General features: G+C 41.2%; 1 non-coding gene and 1 pseudogene across 1 annotated transcript; one reads left to right on the forward strand and one right to left on the reverse strand.

Moving 5' to 3' along the window:
• The first annotated feature begins 1203 nt into the window (after positions 1–1203).
• Positions 1204–1276, forward strand: TRNAK-UUU (transfer RNA lysine (anticodon UUU)). The gene has a single exon. It is a non-coding gene; the product is annotated as a tRNA-Lys (tRNA).
• Positions 1277–10973: 9697 nt separating this feature from the next.
• On the reverse strand, positions 10974–11638 carry LOC147464816 (uncharacterized; annotated as a pseudogene).
• Between the last annotated feature and the right edge of the window lie 9795 nt (positions 11639–21433).

Consider the following 21433-nt stretch of genomic DNA (forward strand, 5'->3'; position numbering starts at 1 on the left):
GACCATGTTTCACATTTAAATTAAGTAGCCGTAAAAAGTTAAATTAAGAGTGATGTGGTTGTCAAGCTAGAAAATCTCTAGCCGAATGAGATGTCATGCCACAGAAAGCCCAGGCAGAAAGGGTGAAGCCGTCAAAACATGAAAATGTTTTATTCCCATTAAGAGGAACATAAGTGCTATAGTGCTTTTAAACGAAGAACTTGAAGCAAAACTCCATTGCCTTGCGTCTTCTCGAGCCAAAAACAATCCAACCTCCTGATGTGATGAAACAGCTGCTTTTGCTTCTTTTTCAGGAATAGAAGAGAAAGAGAAGGAAAGAAAGGCAAAAAAACAAAGGCAAGATGGTAGAGGAGATCCAGAATTGGCCTAAAGCCGAACCCCAGAGGGGAAGCAATACTGTCCGGTCCTTACAGACGGTGTTGGCATAGAGCAGTTAAGTTAAAGCTTTAGTTCCTAGGTGCATAAGTATATAAATAAACGTATGAGTTATTATACTTGCATAACCTCCGGGTCTGCAACAAATACTCCAATCATAATAGATATAATTTGGCTTATAGAGGGATAAGCTAGCATACGTTTCATGTTTGCTTATTTGAGTAACGGCAATTTTGTTTTTTAATATTATGTTAGAAGTGGCCAATAATCCTACTACCATATGCCACTTGTTAGGGAAATGTAGGAAAATTAAGCCAAAGAATCACTTAAGGAGCTGCTACTTTAGAAGTAACAAAAAAAAAAGCAACGACTGGTGTAGGAGAGTCAGAGTCGAAAAGGAGATTTTCGATCTTTCCGCTCATTTAGAACCGTGCATGAAATTAAAACTTTACACGGTGTTTTAGTTATTTTCTCCGGATGCAAGACTCGAACTTGCGACCCATGGATTAACAGTCCACTGCTCTACCGACTGAGCTAATCCGAAACAAGAATGGGGACCCCGCTACGTAGTTATTATAAAACATTACTAAGCCATTGTTGAAATTTTGGCTATTGTATTGGCAAAATTGTTGTTTCAGTATTAATGGTTGACATGAAGCAAATGAGGCTAAGGAATCTTGGCGATAGTTACCTAGATAACATTCATTTATGTATACTACTATAATGCCATCGTGATATGCTCAAGCCAGAGTTGTTCTTTTTTGTTTAATTACTACATAGAAATCTATTTCATTGCTAATTAATAGCAATAATAATGCAATAACATTTGGGTGCATAGCTCAGTTGGTAGAGCATTGGGCTTTTAATCTAATGGTCGCAGGTTCAAGTCCTGCTACACCCAGACTTGAGACTTATAGTAATGTAATGATTATGTTTGTTTGTGTGCAAAAAGATCACTCCGCTTCGGCCTGGTTGTGTTAAAGGGGCCATCTATAGTGGCTAGGTTGTGCAGTTAAATTGCCCCTTGCATCCACTTGTAGCCTTAACATCATCCATTTGAAAGCGCGCTTGCTAAACTGCCGCCGACCGGAGGGGAAAGCTGGCTTGCTTGCTTTCCTTAGTGATAGATAGAGAAATCATTGGGCCTGACCTCGTAGTCGTAGTGCTATTGTTGGTTCCCCTTCTGCGCCATACCGAGCCAATCACAACGCGTTGTAATGGTATAGTGGAATAATCTTTAAAATGCAAGGCAAAATCATAAACTTTGAAAAACGACAGAAAAGAAGAAAAAACACCCAATCCTTGGGCTGTGCTTGAGGGTTCGAAAAGGAAGTATTTCCCTCTGGAACTGGCGTATCGTAAACTGGAGGGACTTTTTGTAAAGGGAACTGCACTAGTTTTTATGCCATCATACTTGTCTTTACCTGGTTCTTTAGATTTAAGCAAGTCACCTATTCTTAGTTGTGCGGGCATCCGGGTTTTTAATTGCAGTTTTATATGAAATTCACTTTTTATGCCCAAACTATACCATTCTTTCTCTAAGGCGTGACCCTTCGAGCTTGAATGGACCCAATTGGCCTCTAGATCCTTATTGATTCAATCTACGACCCTTTCTTTTTTTGATTTGGGATTATTGTCTTTATTTCATAGTAAAGACTTAAATTATAAGTTTATGGTTAAACTTTTCACGCAAGCGAAGCAAAATGAACTTTAAAGCGAATAGATTAAATAAAGGATGGCGTTGTCGAAAGGTAAGACAAAGATTCTTGCCGTTCTTTTTTGACAATTTCTTTTCGCTACTTCGAAATTAACCGAAAGGGCAAAGCCCTTCTCTACCTGGCTACAATGACTCGCTTTTCCCTGAGTGCATTGCTGGCTTGTTCAAAGGTAAGCTAGAGCAGAGCGATCTTGAAGGCCCACAGTCCTTGCCTATTAGCGTAATATGGGTAAGGTTACCGGATCATTGATTGTCTAGCCTTTGCATCGTTTCATTTCGTAGCCAAAGCGGCCTAGGATTATTGATTGCAGGGCCTGGCGCGAATGGGCAAAAAAGCGGGCTCTATCCGCGAGTCGGCGCTCACTAACGAGGCCTTGTGCTCAACAGGGCCACTGGGCTGTGGGGCAAGGGACGACCCAACCAAGCGTAAGGTTACGGACCGAAGTAAACTTGTTAGCCGGCTCCCGTTGTGCCTGGCCCTGTACTACACATCCTTTTCGTTTCTGCATACATTGTCACCTATCCTGTTCGCGGCTTCGATGAACCGCAGATTCAATCCACAGCAGCCATTCCATCTACGCAGAGTTTCAAGCCCGTAGACGTTAGCCAACGCTCATTTTTCGGATCAAAAAGGCTGAATCTCGGCTTAATCACCACCTTTCGGGATTCTTTGAAGTGAGTTCAAAGGCTTGGATAGGCCATTTGGTTTATGTAGCTATTCCCGAAGCGAAGGGCGGACATGTTAGATGGAACGACTTATTAACTACCGCTTCGCATCCCCAGGGATTAGGACCGTTTTTTTCGGGTCAGTGGAGCGTTTATGCACAAAATCCCGACTCCAACACTCATTTGTTCAATAGCACTGTGCGGGGTGGAAACAGCTATTCTAACTTTTTTAAGTTAGCATTTGCAGACTCAAAGTTTGTGGTTAACTGATATTGCTTATCACTACTTGGCAATAGCCGTTGTGTTTGTAATTGCTGGCCAGTAGTACAGGACTAACAAAGGTATTGGATATAGCATGAAGGAAATTTTAGATGCTTCTATTTCCCCAGGAGGCAGGTTGGGACGTGGACACAAGGGACTTTACGATACGATGAAGAATTCCCTTCACTTTCAATTGGGACTCGCTTTAGCTGTTTTGAAGGTCATCACTTCCCTCGTCGCGCAATATATGTATTTCCTACCCGCTTATGCTTTCATAGCACAGGATTTTACAACCCAAGCCGCGCGCGCTATATACACATCACTAATACATTGCCGGGTTTATTATGGCAAAAGCTAAAACGGAGCCATCTGTTTTTTCAGAGATTACGATTTTAAGCAAAATAGAGATAATGTCTTAGCAAGAATGCTAGAGCACAAAGAAGCAATAATATCTTACTTAAGTTAGGCTAGCTTCTTTTTGGGGTTTCATACGTTAGGTCTTTCTGTTTACAACGACGTCATATTGGCCTTTTCTTTAGGACTCCGGAAAAACAGATTCTAATTGAACCTGTATTTGCTCAGTGGATCCAATTGGCTCATAGTAAAGCTTCGTATGGTTTTGACGTGCTTTTATCTTCTAAGATAGTCCGGCAAGTAATGTAATGCCAGTCGGAGCTTGTGGTTACCTGGTTGGTTAGATGCTGTTAACAGCAACAGCAATTCATTATTTTTAACGATTGGTCTTGGGGATTTTTTAGTGAACTATGCCATTGCTTCAGGCTTATACACAACTACGTTAATTTTGATAAAAGGACGGATAAAAAAGAATTTGATTACAGCTTTCCGTTACTGTGTCTTTAAAATTCCTCGTATTCTAGGCACTCTCTATAACCCTTCCCTACTACGATTGCACAATACGATAACTTTTAGGATTGTTAGGTGCCTGCCTTTCAAGAGCTGCAGCAACCTAGTTGCAATTGATGCGGTGAGCTCGACTAGTGCTTTTCTAACGCTATTGCCGGCCCTACTGTTAATGCGCGAGATAATTACTTTGGGGTTCATTGAGCTGGAAATCCCCACCGACATATGCAGTGCAACGAGTCAATTTAATCGAAGCAGAGCTTCACTCAGTTTAAGAGCAGCTCCCTTCAGTCCAAAGCAAGGCTTAATAAATGCATTGCAAATGGGCGGTTTTATTCAATTTAATCGAAGCAGAGCTTCCTTCAATCTAATAGCAGCTCCCTTCGGTCCAAAGTAAGGCTTTAAGTCTCCTTTGGGGTCCTATAAAGCAGTATACTATTACCCCTACTATGCAGTATTTACTACTTAGGGCTATTCAAGGATTGTCAACATGGGAGGCTAAGGCAGGGTGTCCCATCCCACGTAGAGCCATGTATCACACTGGTAAGATTAGTATCGTCTATTATCGGATTAAGACCCTCCATAATGGCAGGGTAATGTAAGAAAGCCTCTTTATCTTTGGCAGCCTGTAGAGATTTTTCTATATATTCCATGCTTTCATTTGCCTGCAAGCCACATAATACAAATGCAGAGCCAGTGGCTTAGTTAATCTCACTAGAATTGCACTTAGTGATGAGTCATCAATAATGTGGCCATTGTCTGCAGTGGTGTGTACATTGCACGGTCTACTGCTGGTCTGTAAGTTGGTGACAGGGCCGCTGTACGCCTGGCCCAGGCTTAAAGCATTTATGCTTGCTGATACCACATTTAAAAGGGATAGCATCTGACACATAAGCAAAATTGAGGCTTTGGCTTTTTAACAGAAAATCGATTTAATGGCAAAGACTTTCAAGGCTCGATAGAACAGGCTGCTATAAGACTGGAAGCCCAACCTACTTAACTCAGGGGTTAGAGTATCGTTTTCATACGGCGAGAGTCATTGGTTCAAATCCAATAGTAGGTAACACTTCTTAGATACCGCGATTACTAGACTAAATCGGTATTAAATCGGTACCTAATATAATAAGAGAAGTTTCACTGTATACAAGACATGTTGCACGCATAGCACCGTAATATGTACGTAGAATATAGGATTTTTGCGTGCGCTAGATCGAAAAGGGCTAAACGGTGGTTGAAGCTTATAATTTGGCTTTAGCTTTGTTGTTGTTGTTTCTAATGTAGCTGTTGTTGTATAGGGTGTCTTAACAGTATCCCTGTCATCGTAAAGTTCTATTGCTACAAAACGAATCACTCTCTTCTTCTTGGGGAGTGTTCACCTGGTCCAGCAAGCGCATGCCATGGATGGGCATAGTGATTAGTTTTCCTCTAAGCGATCTTAGGCGATGACCTTGTCATAGCCGATAGTAGGGTCGCTTAGCCATATGCTTAAGCGTCTAGCATTGGCTCGGCGAAGTATCTTATGTTTTGGAAGAGATCGTTTGAGTTTGCCTTGCAGTGGGGTGGGGTGTGTGCCGCTAAAGTGTCTAACAGCTCTCGACTCCAGCTCATTACATGTTCACTTTACCTTTTTTTTGAACCGCCACCTATAATGCATGAAACTACTCTTAGCCTCTGCCGCCGCCACAGAAGCATCCTTTGATCTGCTTAGCGAGTGCCTTCACAAATCGACAAAGGCGGCATTTGTTGTTGTTGTTATTTCCATTTCCACCAGCCGGCGATCTGCTCGGCGACTCAAGGATAGGAGGAAGGGGGGCCATTTTAGAGATGAGAAAGAAAAGAAATACTATAATTATAAAGAATAGGAATACTAATTTTAGAACGGCCACCGGCTCAAAGGATATGAAAAAGTGCGGGAGGCCGGGACAACTGAAGAAAGGCAAAAAAAGAGCAGTGTTACTTAATTCTGTTTTCTTCTCTTCCAAAACATCTCCTTCAGTTTTCTTTATTATTTTACGTAAATACAAAAACAACTTTTCCAGCTTTTCAAAAAGAAACATGATAATAAAATAAAGAAAAAAGAATAAAAGAGCCATTTATCCAGTAATAACGTATAGTGCCTCCACTAGTTAACATCCAATCCAACCTAAAAGTAAGCGATCAAGTAAAAGACAGCAAAACATTCTTTAGTAAATTGGTCAAAAACTTAAACTCCGTACTGCGGAAATGTTAAGGAAAAGTAGGGCCAATAATGACACAAAGACTGGTCCTATAGCGGCCACTCCTCCTAATTTGTTAGGGATACTTCACAAAACAGCATGAATTGATAAGGAATACCATTCTAGTACAATATGAGCCAGAATGAACATCGGATTCGCAGGCATATAATGTCAGGGTGTCCTAAGACATTAGGTGCATAGAAGAGCCAAATGAAAAAACAAATAGCAAATGCTACCCGACCTACTAAATCTTTAGCGTAAAAATAGGGATAAAAAGCGATTTTATCCACAGAAGACTTTAGACCCAATGGATTATTGAATCCGTATTAATACAACGCAGCCAAATAGATAGGACTAACGCCTGCAATTACAAAAGGGAGCAAGTAATAAAGACTAGAAAAACGATTTAAGGTGGCATTGTCTACGAAAAAACCACCCCAAAGCCAAGTAACTATGGTATTTCCTACTTTAGGTACGGCACTGGCTGAGCTAGTAATTACTATAGCTCCCAAAAGCTCATTTAACCCCAAGAGAGTACATAGCCTATAAAAACAGTAACAATCATTAATAAAAAGATGACCACTCCGAGACACCAAATGAATTCTCTAGGACTAGTATAGCTTCCATAATACAGACCACAAAAAATATAAATATGAACTGCAGTAAAAAACATACTGGCCCCATTGGCATACATGTAACGAAGCAACCAGCCTCCCTTTACATCTCTCATAATGTGTTCTACGCTGTTGAAAGCTAAATTGACATGAGGTGTATAATGCATAGCCAAAAAGACGCCAGTAATAATCTAAATGACTAAACAAGGACCAGCTAACGAACCAAACCCCCACCAATAATTTATATTGCTTAGAATTAGATGATCTATCAAATGCTAGTTAAGTATAGAAAATAAAGGCTATTTAATAACTGAGAGTCGCTTAGCCATGATAGTAATAATAGTTCTTTTGAGTATTCTTGCGTGCGGCCCTAGCATTTATTAAGCATCTGTTTCATTGGAGCTCAACTCTTCAGTGTCGATTACTCCCAATCCAGAGCGCCTTTATTCCATTCGTAAATAAATCCAATGGTCAGAATCCATACAAACACCATCATGAACCAAAATCCAAACCACCATCTTATTCAAGGATACTGCCCAAGGAAACAAAAAAGTCACTTCCAATCAAAGATAATGAATAGAGGAGAGACCAAATAAAATCATATATCAAAACGACTTCTGACATCACCGGATAGATCAAAACCGCGTTCGTAAGCTGACAATTTATCTAGATAAGCCGGACCTTTTAAAGCAAATGCAAAAGAGGCACCGACTAGGATTAGGGAAAGTAGCAAACTGATGCCCAAGTAGAGAGGAATAGGGGTAAATTCAGAAATAGGGATAAAAGCGGGTTCGAAGTTCATGTTTTTTGTTTGACTTTTCTTTTCGCATTGGGTTTTTCATTCTTGTATCCATAACCTTTTTCTTTCTGTTTTGCAAATGGCTTTAAGGCTTCCTTTTTGGCTTCTTTCCTTCCTAGATACAATTAAAATAGTGAACCGAGAAAGATTCATGAACTATTACTGCTGCAACGACACATCTTTACTTTATAACATTTAGCAAACAGCCTCGACAGTGTGACGAAATGGGGCCGTGTCTTAGTTGGTTTTTTCAAGTCTAAACTCTATAAAAAAAAGGGCTATAGGCACGCACATATAAGCAATAGCTTTTTTGTGTTTTGTTTAAAAAAAACAGGACAAACCTATATAATAATGAAACCCGTGAAAAGAAGATGACGACGATAACTTGTGAGTCTCTTTACATATAACTATGCTCTTAGCAGCTCTACAATTACGAGCTATTATGGTGTCATTTGATCAAGTTACGAATGGCGAAAGGCAAAGGATTGACATTTATCAAGCGAGGCTCTTTGAAGAAAGCTTAATAGGAAATACGTGCGGTGCGTAAAGAACGGACGGAATTACGCTTCAATCAGTGCACGATAACTTTTAAAAAAAGGCCAAAGAAGACTTGGACCTTTAATAGCCTGGCCATTCATAGAGCGACTAAACCTAGCTCTTTGATTTCTTAACGGCCTGGCCATCATATCATAGGGAAAGAGCGTCTTGTAATTTTCGATTCTGTACTGTACTTCAGCATAATCATCAAGGAAAAGTGTAGGAGGAAAGAGGATTCGAACCCATGATACAAAGTATTGTAGGTTGATTTAGCAAACCAATGCCTTAAGCCGCTCAGCCATACCTCCGGGAAGGGAAGGGATCGGACCTTCCCCCAGCGTTAGTTTGTATTTTCAAGTTCTGTTTTATAATAAAAAAAAGAAAGTCTATATCTGTATCTATAAAAGGAAACTACAAACTATGAAAATAAGATACGATCGATTATCCATTTTCTTTTTCAATCAGTGAAATGTTGCAGCTATTTGATTGAAACACTTGTTTGAATTTCTGTCCAAAGTCAGCCGCGGCAGATGTAGAGACAACGAATCCATCTTCGGCATACGATGCCGACATGAAGATTTCAGGCAATTCCACAAACAGTAATTCCGGAGCCTGCAGAAGTTATTAGAACAACTCGAAATAGGCTTTTGGCTTTCTTTAAAAGCTGACCGGCCAATTCGGGTTTTTGGGGGGTAATCTGATGGTTGAAAGGCAATTTAAGATTTCCGGTAAGGGGAGGGTTGAAGTAGAGGGAATTTTGAGCCCCGTGTGATGTAATGTATAATCCAATGTTAATCGCAAGCTCATGGAATTTAACAAACAATTGCTTATTTGCCATTTCCAGGTTATTAAGTAAAGTAGTTGCCTTATAAGCGAAAGCCCTTGCTTGCTTGATTCCCGTCAATTTGTTGCGTTATCCCATGCGTGGCTGTGGAGATATAATTATGATTTTAACGAACCTATAAGGGATTGTAGTTGTTTGGGAAACAAGGCTCAACCAGATCATGTGTTACCCAAGCCTTGGGCAATTGCCCCATTTGGTATGTTTCGGTCAAACCCGAATTTATTGCCAATTTTGAAGAAGATAAGACCAGACATCTTCTATAAAAATATGCCTGCCGGCCAAAAGTGTTCTATCAATTTCAATTCACTCCCTGCGCAAAGAACTATAGCTATTCCCGCCCCTGGAAAAGCCAGAATAACTAAGCTAAGATCATTAAACAAAGTAATGAAAATGAAAAGTGAAAAAAGTCATTGTTTATTGTTTTTTTTCTTCTTTTTTATGCGCTCTTTGATAGTTTTTTCCTTTTTTCTTTGTTTTTTCCTTTTTTATGGAATTTTTTTTGTAAATTCCTTTGGCTTTTTTGCTGGGGTTTTAAGCATTTTTTAAATAAATGACTGTTTTTATGACTAATGAGCAAAATGGATTTGTGAACCATATAGAATCATTATTCACCGGAATGGGATGAGTAATTAATCTGTGTAATTCCTTGGGAGAATAGAATCTACCAAAAATGCAATAAGTATTCATAATCAATTAGCTTCAAATATAGCGTAAAAATCTCTACATGCATTCAATATAACCAAACCATCTAGAATTTAGCGTGTTATCAGTCCCTCAAAATATCTTTACATCTTTAATAAACGTGGGCTAGAGTGCTGCGTGGATGAAGATTTTAAGCGTTTCTCATGTTTCATATGTTCCCAATTAGTTAAAAAACCACCAATCCATTTAGAATTAATATGATTTTAATTGGTTTTTTTTGCCATTTTTGTTATTATTTCATTGCATAAAGGATCAGTATTTACTAACAGTAAATGGCCTCCTTTATGAATAATAGATTTAATCATATTACAAGCAATCTTCAATAAGAAAAGTGTTTTTTCTAAATCGATAATAGCCCTTTTATGTCTAAATCCATATGAATATCTTTAATAGTATAGGGTAGAGGGTCCTTAATAGCCTAGATGTGCACTTGTACTCGGTAATCTCTAAAGAATGACTTTCTGTTTTTCTTTGGAATAATATTTTTTTCTTTTTCTTCTATCTTATATGGATAGGCCGTAACGGTGTATAATATTTTTTTATTCTTATTCTTTGAGATTTCAAATCTATATATCCGTTTGGAAACCAATAGAACAATAGCGAATGATTCTGGCAGACTGCAGGTCATGATAAATTGAAAGGTGACTTTTTGTATTGGGTTTTTCATCTCTTGTATCCATAACCTTTTTTGTTTTGAAACCTCAAAAAACAAAAAAGTAACCTACTGTGTACACTATTCATGCAGGTCGCTACTTATGCGACACTTTGCGAAGGTTAATTAAACGGGCCAAACGGCCCATCTCCTTCGGAATCAGAGCTAACAACAGTCGAATTTGCGCCTGCGTCCGCAGTTAAATTTGTGTCCACACCCGCAGTACTTGTTACTAGTTCCTGATAAGCAGTGATCACTTCACTTACCGCCGGGATTATCCGATTCTCGTTCATTTAGCTCCGCTGCGCGAGCTTTGCCTTTTTCCGGCGAATTTATTGTTTTTTCGAAGGGCTTTACTTTACTAAGGCAAAAAGGAGGTTCCGTCTTCGTCTCTTAGACAACGGGTCACGTCTTGCACTACGTCAAGTTTAGCCAAGACGCTTTGCACTTGTTGATCTGCTAGATTAATTCCCTTTTTCTCCGAGCTTCTAGCTTTGGCAAATGAAATCAACGATTTGAATCTGTCATGGCTCTGAATTTGACCCCATCCTGACTCGGAAAAAAGTGGCATAATTAGCATGGCCCCGCCTTTTCAGGTGTGACGCGTTGTCCGCTACGTTTTCGATCTCAGTAGTGAGCTAGCCAATGCTAGACTAACGGAACGGCAGTCCGGGCCACCGCCTTACTACGTGTGTGTTTGTGTATTTCTCCGCTCCGGAGTTGCGGCCTTTGAGGACTCTGTTCGGGCCTTTTCGTTCGCACTCTCCTTTGCCATCCATCCCATCTACACGTCTGCTCGGAGCCGTTACGGGTCTGCATGGCATGCAATGTAGTCAATCAATTGAAACCTGGTACGCGTAAAGCGAATGAATCCTAGTTTCAAAAGAAAAAAAAAATACCTTTTCAAAAAATTACGGGGGATAAGACCTTATATAAAGATACAATAAAGAAGTTACTTAAATTTAAAACAAACGCTAACTTTTTGAAGATTTGTAATTCATGTAACTATACTTTTAGATTAGTAAATAAACTATCAAAAGATTACAACAAATTTAAAACAGATGTTAATAAGCCTGTAACCAATATGTTTACTGAAGTATCAATTCCTTTATCGGTTTCAGAACCAAACCCCCCTGTATCGTCAGTGCCAGATCCTTTATCTATGCCTGATCCTGTATCGTCAGTGCCTAATCCTGTATCGTCAGTGCCGGATTCTGTATCTAACGTGTCCGATCCTATATCGTCTACGCCTGATAGTTTGTTGCCTATGCCTAAACCTTTATCGTCGGCTGATCCTTTATTGTCACCTGATTCTTTCTCGTTACCTTGCTGCTGAGGATCAATCGATAGATCAATCCTCGGCCCAAAATTAACAATAAATACGCATAAATCATCTTCGTCGAAACCCGTAGCTTCTTCGTTGAAACCAATTGCTTTTTTGCCAGTAGCTTCTCCGTCTTCGCCCGCAGCGTCGAAACCCGTAGCATCTTTGCCAATTGCTTCTTCGTTGAAACCCGCAGTTTCTCAGCTAATTGCTTCTTTGCCTTACGCTTCTTCGTCGAAACCAATTGCTTTTTCTTCTTCTTTGTCGGGTATACAATGTGTTTCAACCCCGCATATAGTAAATTCAGTAATAAGTAATAAGTTATCAAGCCTAAAACTATTGTTATTAAAAGTGGTAAGTTTATTTCCATTAATATTTCATATAATAAATAATAGTTATTTAGGTGAGATAAATGAGAATAGTTTAATTGACAATTTTAATAGTAATTTAATACAATATGATATAAGTATTCTTTTAAGTATAGTTATAGCATTAGTAGTATCATACGCATTGAATTATAAATCAATGTCAAATAACAAGTTACTAAGAAAAATCTTATTTCAAGTGTTGATAACATTTCTTTTTGTTTCTTTTCTGAGACAAAAAAGTGCTTTTTTTGCGTGCTAGCTACACCTTTTTATTATTATTACACAGACACTTAAGAATTAGTTACGCTAGAAGGTGCAAAATTAATTGGAGTAGGAGCGGCTACCATAGCCCTAGCAGGAGCAGCAGTAGGTATTGGAAACGTATTTAGTTCCATGAATAACCTCACTAAAAAAAGAAATCTTTTGAATTTGAATAACCTCACCAGAAATCTCTCCTTTCTTTTGAATAACCTCACCATATATCTCTCCTTTATTTCTAAGAACCTCAACATATATCTCTCCTTTCTTTTTAATAACCTCACCATATATCTCTCCTTTCTTTCGTTGAGAAAGGTATTCTTGTTTGTTGCTCTTTTTTTAATTTTATTAAATCTAATTGGGCTTGGGTTTGCTGAAACAGCATACTGTATGAATATGGGCGCTAGTAGTTCTTCAATAGTAACTCAAGCGTCTTCACATTCACAGTTTATGCAACTAAAGGAGGAGGATTGCCGTTCAATCTTATTTGAAACTTGGCAAGATTGTGATAAAATACTAAAAACCTGCCAACAAGGCAGATTGCCCAGCGCTGAGAACGGTTATGAATTCGTTTCACAACTGCAGCCTGCGCAAATAAACAATCTAGTAAACTCTATCTCTGCCAAGTTAAACCCCTCCATAGTCAGCGAAGCCACAATGCAGGAATGGGCTCAGATTTCGGTACAGTTTAAGGAGGCAAACTCCCGTCTGTTCACGTCGTTCCATAAGGACCTTATTCCTGGCTTGATGCTCATCTCTGGGGTATCTCTCCCTTTAAGCATGTCCCGGAAGAGGGCATAGAACTCCTCTTGAAGGTCCCCTTCTCCCAGGAAGTGATAGCGCATTATGCCGCGCAAATAGTCTCCCAGGCGCAACCTTTGATTGACATGTATAAAGCCCTGTTTGAGCTCTTGCCTTCGACTCAGAAGTAGTTTTTGTTGAGCAAGACATGCCGCCGCTGAATCCAGAAACAGAAATAACTGTTTCGCAGGAGGAGGCGGATAAAATCCAAGCCGTTCATAATAAAGCCAGGGACGCTGTCCAGATTTTCGTTAAGTTCCATAGGCTTAGAAGCCGGATTCGTAAAGGGACTGCCTTTAAACTTAAACGTAGACGTCGTGGTTAAAAAACCGTCTCACGGGCAGAGCGGACACCCTGGGGAGGGTAAAAACCACAGCTGACGACTGAATCCGAATATTACGGATTACATATATCAAGTAATTACTTTCTTTTAGGGAAGGGATGGTTAAATTATTCGGTAACCAACCGAGAGATCATCAACGACAAAGATTGACTTTTTTGTCTTTTAATTGAGTTAATTTTCTTTAATTACGTAAACTCATTTTGAAATAACGCAAAAAACATTTCCAGGGTTGGGCTTTCCTTGACCCAACCCCCCCGCACCGATAGCTCAATTGGATAGAGTCCCTGGCTTCGAACCAGGTAGTTAGGGGTTCGAGTCCTCTTCAGTGCAACATCGTTTCATTTCGGGCTTCGATAAAGCTATATACCACTAACTCTCACTCTTATTGAGAAGAAAGCTTTCACAACTTGCAAGGTAAAGCATGTATCTTCCACCCGGTATTATGTTCAGTCCTCTTTCTTTCAGTTCTTGTTTTATTTAAAGTAAGCGGTTCCCTACGCTTTTTCCTATAGCCCACCTTTTCGATGTTTTAAATCCTATGCCAAGACTAGGGAGCGAGGGGCACAAAGTGTCAAGCAGGGTTGGGTTAACCTTTCTCGCCGATCCAATTTATACTGGGATCAGAGGAATGAGTTGAGAACGCCACTACGTTCCTGTACCCTTTGCTCTTAAAAAGTATCGCTGGTTTTCCCTGCATAATCTGGGCGCATGGTCGAATACGTCCAGTCTAGCGTTGGTAATTCCGTAGAAATAAATGGATGCACGAAGTTCATTCTAACGCCGTAGACACCGAGAGTTTAATTGGTTGAGCCCTGAAGTGCCGAAGGGCAATCCCAACGCAAACCGTAGACATTGATAGTTCCTCATACACGCCTTGTTTCTAAATTACCATGTTATCGCCATGACGGGTTTCGTAACCTCGTCGTGTACTCGAAGCGACAGTGAATTGATCTCTAATCACAATCACCCAGTCCTCTTAATGGTGTCGCTAGGGCAAACAAAACAAGCCAACCACGGGAAGGAAGGCAGAAAATTGAGTAAATAGAAGCAGAGGATCAATAATGTCTGGGTTATTGCACTGGCCACTTTCCCTTCTTGCCTGCTTTCGATACTTTCTGCCTACAACCTCTAGCCTTTCTTGCTATCAAAGCAGTGCTTGCTTGGTTGCGGGGAGGCTAACCTTTCTCAGTTCCACGAGGCCTACTTTGGCTGCCTTTGCAGGATATCGCCTATCTTTACTTTTTAGGGGTTACGGGGGCTATCTTTCTTTCTTGATCGTATCGGTTCCTTTTTTGCTTTGTACGTACCCTGCATTAGTCTTGATCCTAAGTGGCGAGGCAAGGAAAAGGTATTCTGTACAATGAAACAACGAGGGCCGCAGGCAACGGGCAGTTCATATCTATGGCAACGCCAATCTATCGGTTACACGAAAACGCGTCGCGCCTTCGCTTCGGCTGCCCCCTTCGTCCCTTAGAGAGCAGTAAGACTTTAGCCATCGCAAATCAGTCAGTACTAACGTGTTCATCCCTTCGGGCCTCAATTTATTCATGTATTCAAAGCGGCAGCTAAAAGTTCAAGTGCTTCGCCGTGTTACACGTAAGTAGGGTCTAAGGTTGTATAACATAGTGACGAGGCTCTTGTCCTAAGCGTAGTAATGCGATTAGGCCATGCCAATACGATTTCAGCGGCTTCGCGCCTACGTATGCCCTGGTTACGTGTTATCGCTTCCCTTCAAAAAGGCTTGTATTTTCTCTAGGTTTCGAAGCAACACAAAAACAAGCCAACCTATGTAAGATTCAGCTTGCCAAGTTTAAGTTTAAGTTCTTTGAGCTAACCTCGTTCCCTTATTAAGCTACTGCAAGGCAGCTAATAAAGCAGCAAATTGCTAATCTATCAATCAATACATGGAAAGTGGCAGCTTGGACAGTCAGCTTCATGGCAGCAACATAAAACGGGATGGTCACGATGGGCAGCCTGTAGCCGCAATGGGGCTTAGTTGGGAGAGTTAGAAGCGGATAGCTTTCGGTATAGCGTTTCGCTATTCTTGCATAAGTGTTGTTTTCTCTACATCCTTCATTAGGGTTTTTTGCTCATTAGGCGAATGTGCTTCTAGACAACGCGCTGAGCTAGAGGCATACGTTTCTGACTTCGAGATGGCATGATTCACTTTTTTTGCCAAGCTTTTCACGCTACAGGGGCTGGGCCCCAGACCAGTAGATCTGGGCCAAGACAGGATTTTTGGGGGAGAAGGCACTTAAAAAAATCCAATACATACAAGAACTTTAAAAAAGACCGAGGATATAATATCTTTAAGCCAATCTGCCAAAGTGGGAGGGTCCCTTCCCAGTCAGGCACTGAATCACTTGAACCTGAGCTACTGCCCGGAGCAGGTTCTTGTGGAACTCCCTTCGAATTGTTAGTAAAGACTAGGGAATTAGAGGACTCTGCCTGTGGCCTTTCCGTAGGCATCGGCGGAGTTTTTGAGCGTTCTGCACGCGAAGCAAATAAACATGAGAATAAGGAAAAAAGCTAATCCATTAGAAAAAGGTTTCTATTTGATTTGTTTTACCGATATTTCTGGCATTTCAATTTAATTTTCATTGCCTCAGGCAGGATAGCGAATAATCTTACTTTACTAGCGGCCTTTAACTTGCTTGATAAACCAACGGAGCTTTAGATGTCAGCGTCCCAAGCAAGGACTACAACGAGCCATGCCCGTGTCATTAACGGCCAGACTCCTATACATAGTGACTCTACACCGTTTAAGGTATAAAGTTAACTGTAGATAGCCCGACTTACAGCTTATAACATAAAACTTCCTAAATGCCAGCCAAAAACGAATAGGCAAAGCACTGTCAGACTATTTGAATTGCTTTAATATGCTAAAATAAAGCAGAATAATAAGGAAAAAAAAGATTCCAATTCCTATCTTATTCGATCATAACGACTTTACCTGTCTCTGTCGAATCTAATCTTGCTGATAACTCAATAAGATGAAGCAATAGCCATAAAAGAAGAACTGCCATGAATACCGGAACAAAAAAGAAAGGATTCATTAAGTACGTACTTACTAACAGTATCGTTGCCTCTGCTTGGTAGCTTCATAGCAGGTGCTTTTGGTCGTTTCTTAGGGTCAAAAGGAACCGCCATAGTAACTATTACGTGTGCTTTATTCTCTTTTACTTTCTCCCTGACTGTTTTTTACGAAGTTGCACTGGGAGCCAGTGCTTGCTATATAGAGATTGCTTCATGGATTTCCTTGGAGATGTTTGATGCTTCCTGGGGCTTCTTTGGCGACTGTGAAGTCACCGGATGAATTGCCGGATAGATCGATTGTCTGGACGCTGCTGTTGCTTTGTGGCGAGACGGGCTCGACTCACTCTATGGAATAATTTTCTTTTTTAGAGCCCCATAGCATGTTGAAAAAGGGGCCTGGCCTACTAGACTCAAAAACTGCCCTTGGCGGCTCCCGACCGTGTCTCCGAGACACGGGTAAGACTTACGGATCATGAACTACAGATCGGTGGAGAAGGGATCCTGGCTAGCGTCAGACAGGGTCCCCCCACACAATACAGAAGGCTATGGATAAGGCATATCCCTCGCGCATGCGCAGCAAGAAGGCGCAGATGCCTAGACAAATAAAGGCCTAACTGAGTCTAATAAGGACAACACACACACCATTAGCAAGCGCACCCGTGCCTCAACATCAATAGAGTATTCGGTGGAACCGGCGAACCATGCATTCGGCCCGCTGCCGGTTAAATGCGTAAAACAGAGGGCCCACAGTACCCGCTTCTTTAATTAGCAAAAACCAACTCCCGGATCGCCAATAGGCAAGTTCTCCCCTGGCCTAGTGAAATTGCCGTAGGGCTCAGCGACGCAAGGATATTGAATAAAGCGTAAAGCCTTTTCCTAGCTTCCAACTGCCCCCCAGAGCCTCAGGGAAGGAAAGCGCTTGAATTAACAGAAGGAAAAGGGCCTAAGTCGGCTCGGCAGATGCCGTACACTTGAGTGTTCCCGCGACACTGTACCCTTGAATGAGACACAGGTAAGTGAGATCTCCCTGCCTGGGTACACAGAAGTTATCCCTTTACTAACCGTAATCCTAAGTTGGTGAGCCGTGTGATGGGCGACCATCTTACACAGTTCAAAGAGCACCTGATTCTGTCACTTGGGTAAACGGCCGCGTCATGTCATGATACAAAAACTCGCTTGATTTGTAAAGGGAAAGGCCTGGTGAAGTCACTTTTGACTCGGTGTTCGATAGTCTGACCGTAGTTATGCTAATTGTAGTGATATTCGTCAGTAGCTTGGTTTATCTTTATCCCATTTCATATATGTCCGAGGATCCACATAGCCCCTGATTCATGTGTTACTTATCTATCCTTACCCCTCTTACGCTAATGTTGGTTACTGGGGATAACTCTATTTAATTATTTCCAGGACGGGAGGGAGTAGGTCTCGTTTTATATTTGTCGATTAATTCTCGGTTCGCACGACTTTAAGCCAATAAAGCAGCTATTAAAGCTATGCCTGTTAATTGAGTAGGTGATTTCGGATCAGCTCTCGGGATTATTGGTCGTTTTACTCTTTTTTAAGTAGTGGACTCTTCTACCACTTTTGCTCGTGTTAGTGTTTTTTCTAAATCTAATCATTATTTTCTTTTTTGTAATATGGGATTTTATGCCATAACTGTTATTCGTATTTTACCTCTTGTCGGCGCTATCGGGAAATCTGCATAAATGGGATTGCATACTCGGTTACCCGACGCAATGGAGGGTCTCACTCCAGTATCCGCTTTGATTTATGCAGCTATTATGGTAACAGCAGGCGTATTCATGATAGCAAGGTGCTCCCCTTTATTTGAATATTCACCCAATGCTTTGATTGTTATTACTTTTGTGGGAGCTATAACGTTATTCTTCGCGGCAACTACTGGAATGTTGTAAAACGATCTAAAGAGAGTCGTAGCTTATCCAATTTGTAGTTAATTAGGCTATATGATCCCTGCTCGCGGCATTCCTAATTATTCAGTTAGCGTATTTCATTTAATGAATCACGCTTTTTTTAAAGCATTACCTTTTTTGAGCGCAGGTTCAGCAATTTATGCTATGTTAGATGAATAAGATATGCGTAGAATGGGAGGGCTTGTTTCTCTATTACCTTCCACTTATGTTATGATGCTTATAGGCAGCTTATTCTTAATTGGATTCCCTTTCTTGACCGGATTTCATTCTAAAGATGCGATTTTGGAGCCCGCCTATACCAAAGTGCGACTTGAGGGACATAAGACAATATGTATAGCCCTCCTATAAGAGAAGAGAAAAGGGCTATATTGCCATCTCAGCCCAGTGGGAGGCTCCTACCCCACCATGCGTTCCTTTGGGGAGGGTGTGAAGCATGGAAAACAAAGCAAAGAATAGACAATGCAACATAGAACCTGCTAAAAGAAGCAAGATTATTCCTTTTGATTAACCACAGTGAACTGTGCAACGACGCTTCGCTTCTACAAAGCGGCCTAGCACACACCTACGAGCTGTAATTAAATAGGCCCTTGCTCCTGTAGGGAAGGGATGTGATTTAAGACACGACGTTTGGTTGCGTGCTCCGATCGGCAAATGATCACCGGAGTATAGCACAGGATCGCTTTTCCTTGTAATAAAGTCAACATGTCGACAAGGTAAACCCAATGGGCTCCCCTCAGGAGGTCTGGTCGTAAGATCAGATACCGTCCAGTGGGCAGAAGACGATATGAAAAGCTTTAGCTTACCTTCAAGAGAGGTAAGATAGGCAACAATTTGCCGACCAAAGTGCTGACTCGAATCCTGGATAACAAAACACTATTGCCGGGCCACTTCCATTAACCACACAAGAGTAGAGGTAGTCGGGACTGTGAGTAGTACTAAGTAAATATGAGTCAATCGCGAAGTTACGGCGGCGGGGGAAGGGAAAGAATTTGCCTTTCGTGCGTGCCCCGCCCCAAAAGAAGAGAAAAGAAAGATGTTACAACTGGGCTAGGGAAAAGCGAATTAGAAACAGGCAAATGCGTAACTTGCGAAGTAACATTACGTGTGTCCATCAGTGACTTGCTGAGGCCAGCCCAGCCGTCACTTTTTTTTGCTGCTTAAGCCGTATGCAAGGAAACTTGCATGTGCGGTTCAAAGAGGGGGGAAAGCTTGAAAGAGCCTATCCTTCCTGATTATACCATTAGTGGTAACTTCGCTTTCCGGTTAGGAAGCGTCTCTGTCTTCTTTACTTCCTATCACTCTTTTCGTTTACTTTTCTTAACATTTCTAGCACCAACCAATTCATTCAAGCGAGACATCTTATGATGCCACGATGCGCCTATTCTTATGGCCATCCCCTTGATCCTTCTGGCTTTCGGAAGCATTTTTGTAGGATACTTAGCCAAAGTGTGACCTGTTAGCCCATAAGTCAGTCCCGTGACGAAACGGCTGTTGCTCACCTAGCATGATCCAAGCAAAGTGAACAATAATTGAGGATTGGATGCGAGCGAAACTCCCGCCAATGGCTGAGATGTTCAGTCGACTCTTTTCCCTTTGTAGGAGGTCTGGCAGCCTCTGAGTCACAGATAAGCAAAAAGGAAGAGAGAAAAGAGGCCCCGGCGAACCTTCATAAGTGAACAAGTGTAAGCTTTGCCGCCCAACAGTATCCAGTACTGACTACATCGAGGGACAGGCCCAGTGAGCAAAGGGCAAAAACAAAGGGTACAAGCAGTGTCAGTTTTCGGCCTTGCATCGAACATCCAATGGACCATGGACTAATAAACAGCCACTGCATGAAAAGACTATGTCCAAGAGACCGCCCCACAAGGTACATCTTGCGCCTATGGGCCACTATAACTGTTCAATACACTTGAAACTGGAGTACCCTAATAAGGTTCCCTTGCGGTGGGCTGCCAAGCTACAAGCCCTACGGGAGCAGGATTCTCCGAAAAGCAAAAGCCCTAACAAATAAAGGCTAGGGATATGCCCATTTGGAGATTTAGGATCTCGATGGTCAATGGAAAGAGAAATGGACTATAAGTATATTTTACATAGATAATACTTAAACAATACCTTGATGGAAACAAATCCCCTGGCCCAAAGCTAAGGCAGTTGTAGACCTAGAATTTACCAACAAGCTTCTTGCCCCAACGAACGATATGAACAAAATGTATGTTCTTTAATCTAGGCAACTCATCAAAATGTACACGCAAGATTATAGTAATACGAGTCACACAGGGTAACCAAAAAACAAAACACCCCAGACCTCGACAATGGGGTAAGTGGTGACCTTAGGGTCGCAAGGAATAGAGACGGCAAGAGAAGGTCTCCTGTTGGGTAGAAAGGCTATAGTACTCATTTGTTGAATATAGATACTAAAGCCTGAGAAAGAGAAAAGCGACTGCTTCGCACCTTTAGCTTTTATTTGTTTTGCCAACCACTAAACTAACAGGTGGAGGTGAGGTGAACCCCGCGCTGCGGAGTTGACCACACGAATAAAGGTTCAATGGGAACGCAAGTCCTCGAAAGCACATTACATAAGGGGGCGGGAACTGGAGAGGGCCCTGAAGGTTCCTTTACTCGTCTCGTAAAGCCGGCCAACAAAATAACTTCCATTCCAACAAAACAAAGAATACTTGACAACAAAAAGACTTATAGGGCCAAAGGCTCCCGGGGCTATGCCAGGAAAAGCTGCACAACCCCTTCTTTCTTTTTACTTTCTTTTTTCAGTTGAAAAGTAATCGCCGAACCGAATAGTTGAATGGCTAGCTAAGAGCACATAAAAGTAAGACAGAAGCTTAGTAAAACGTAAAGCGTTTAAAATCAATCAACGAAACTACAAACAAACAAAAAAAAAAGCTTTGCAAACGCAAACAAAGGCCAGAAGCCTTTGTGGCCCAAAAAAAATTGTTTAGGTAATCTATCTCCAGGTATACATATATTTAGAGATTGCCTTACATATCGTATAGAATTGTTTTTTGAAACAAAGACTTAATAAAAGGCAACCTCAGCTCCTATGCAGGCATTGTCATATTGAAAATCCCTTTTTGAACCTTCGTTCGTAAAGCCAATAAAGATCTTCGATCCTG

The sequence above is a fragment of the Adiantum capillus-veneris genome, chromosome 1, assembly GCF_014529385.1.
Source record: "Adiantum capillus-veneris isolate H3 chromosome 1, ASM1452938v2, whole genome shotgun sequence".
In the NCBI taxonomy this organism is placed as follows: Eukaryota; Viridiplantae; Streptophyta; class Polypodiopsida; order Polypodiales; family Pteridaceae; genus Adiantum; species Adiantum capillus-veneris.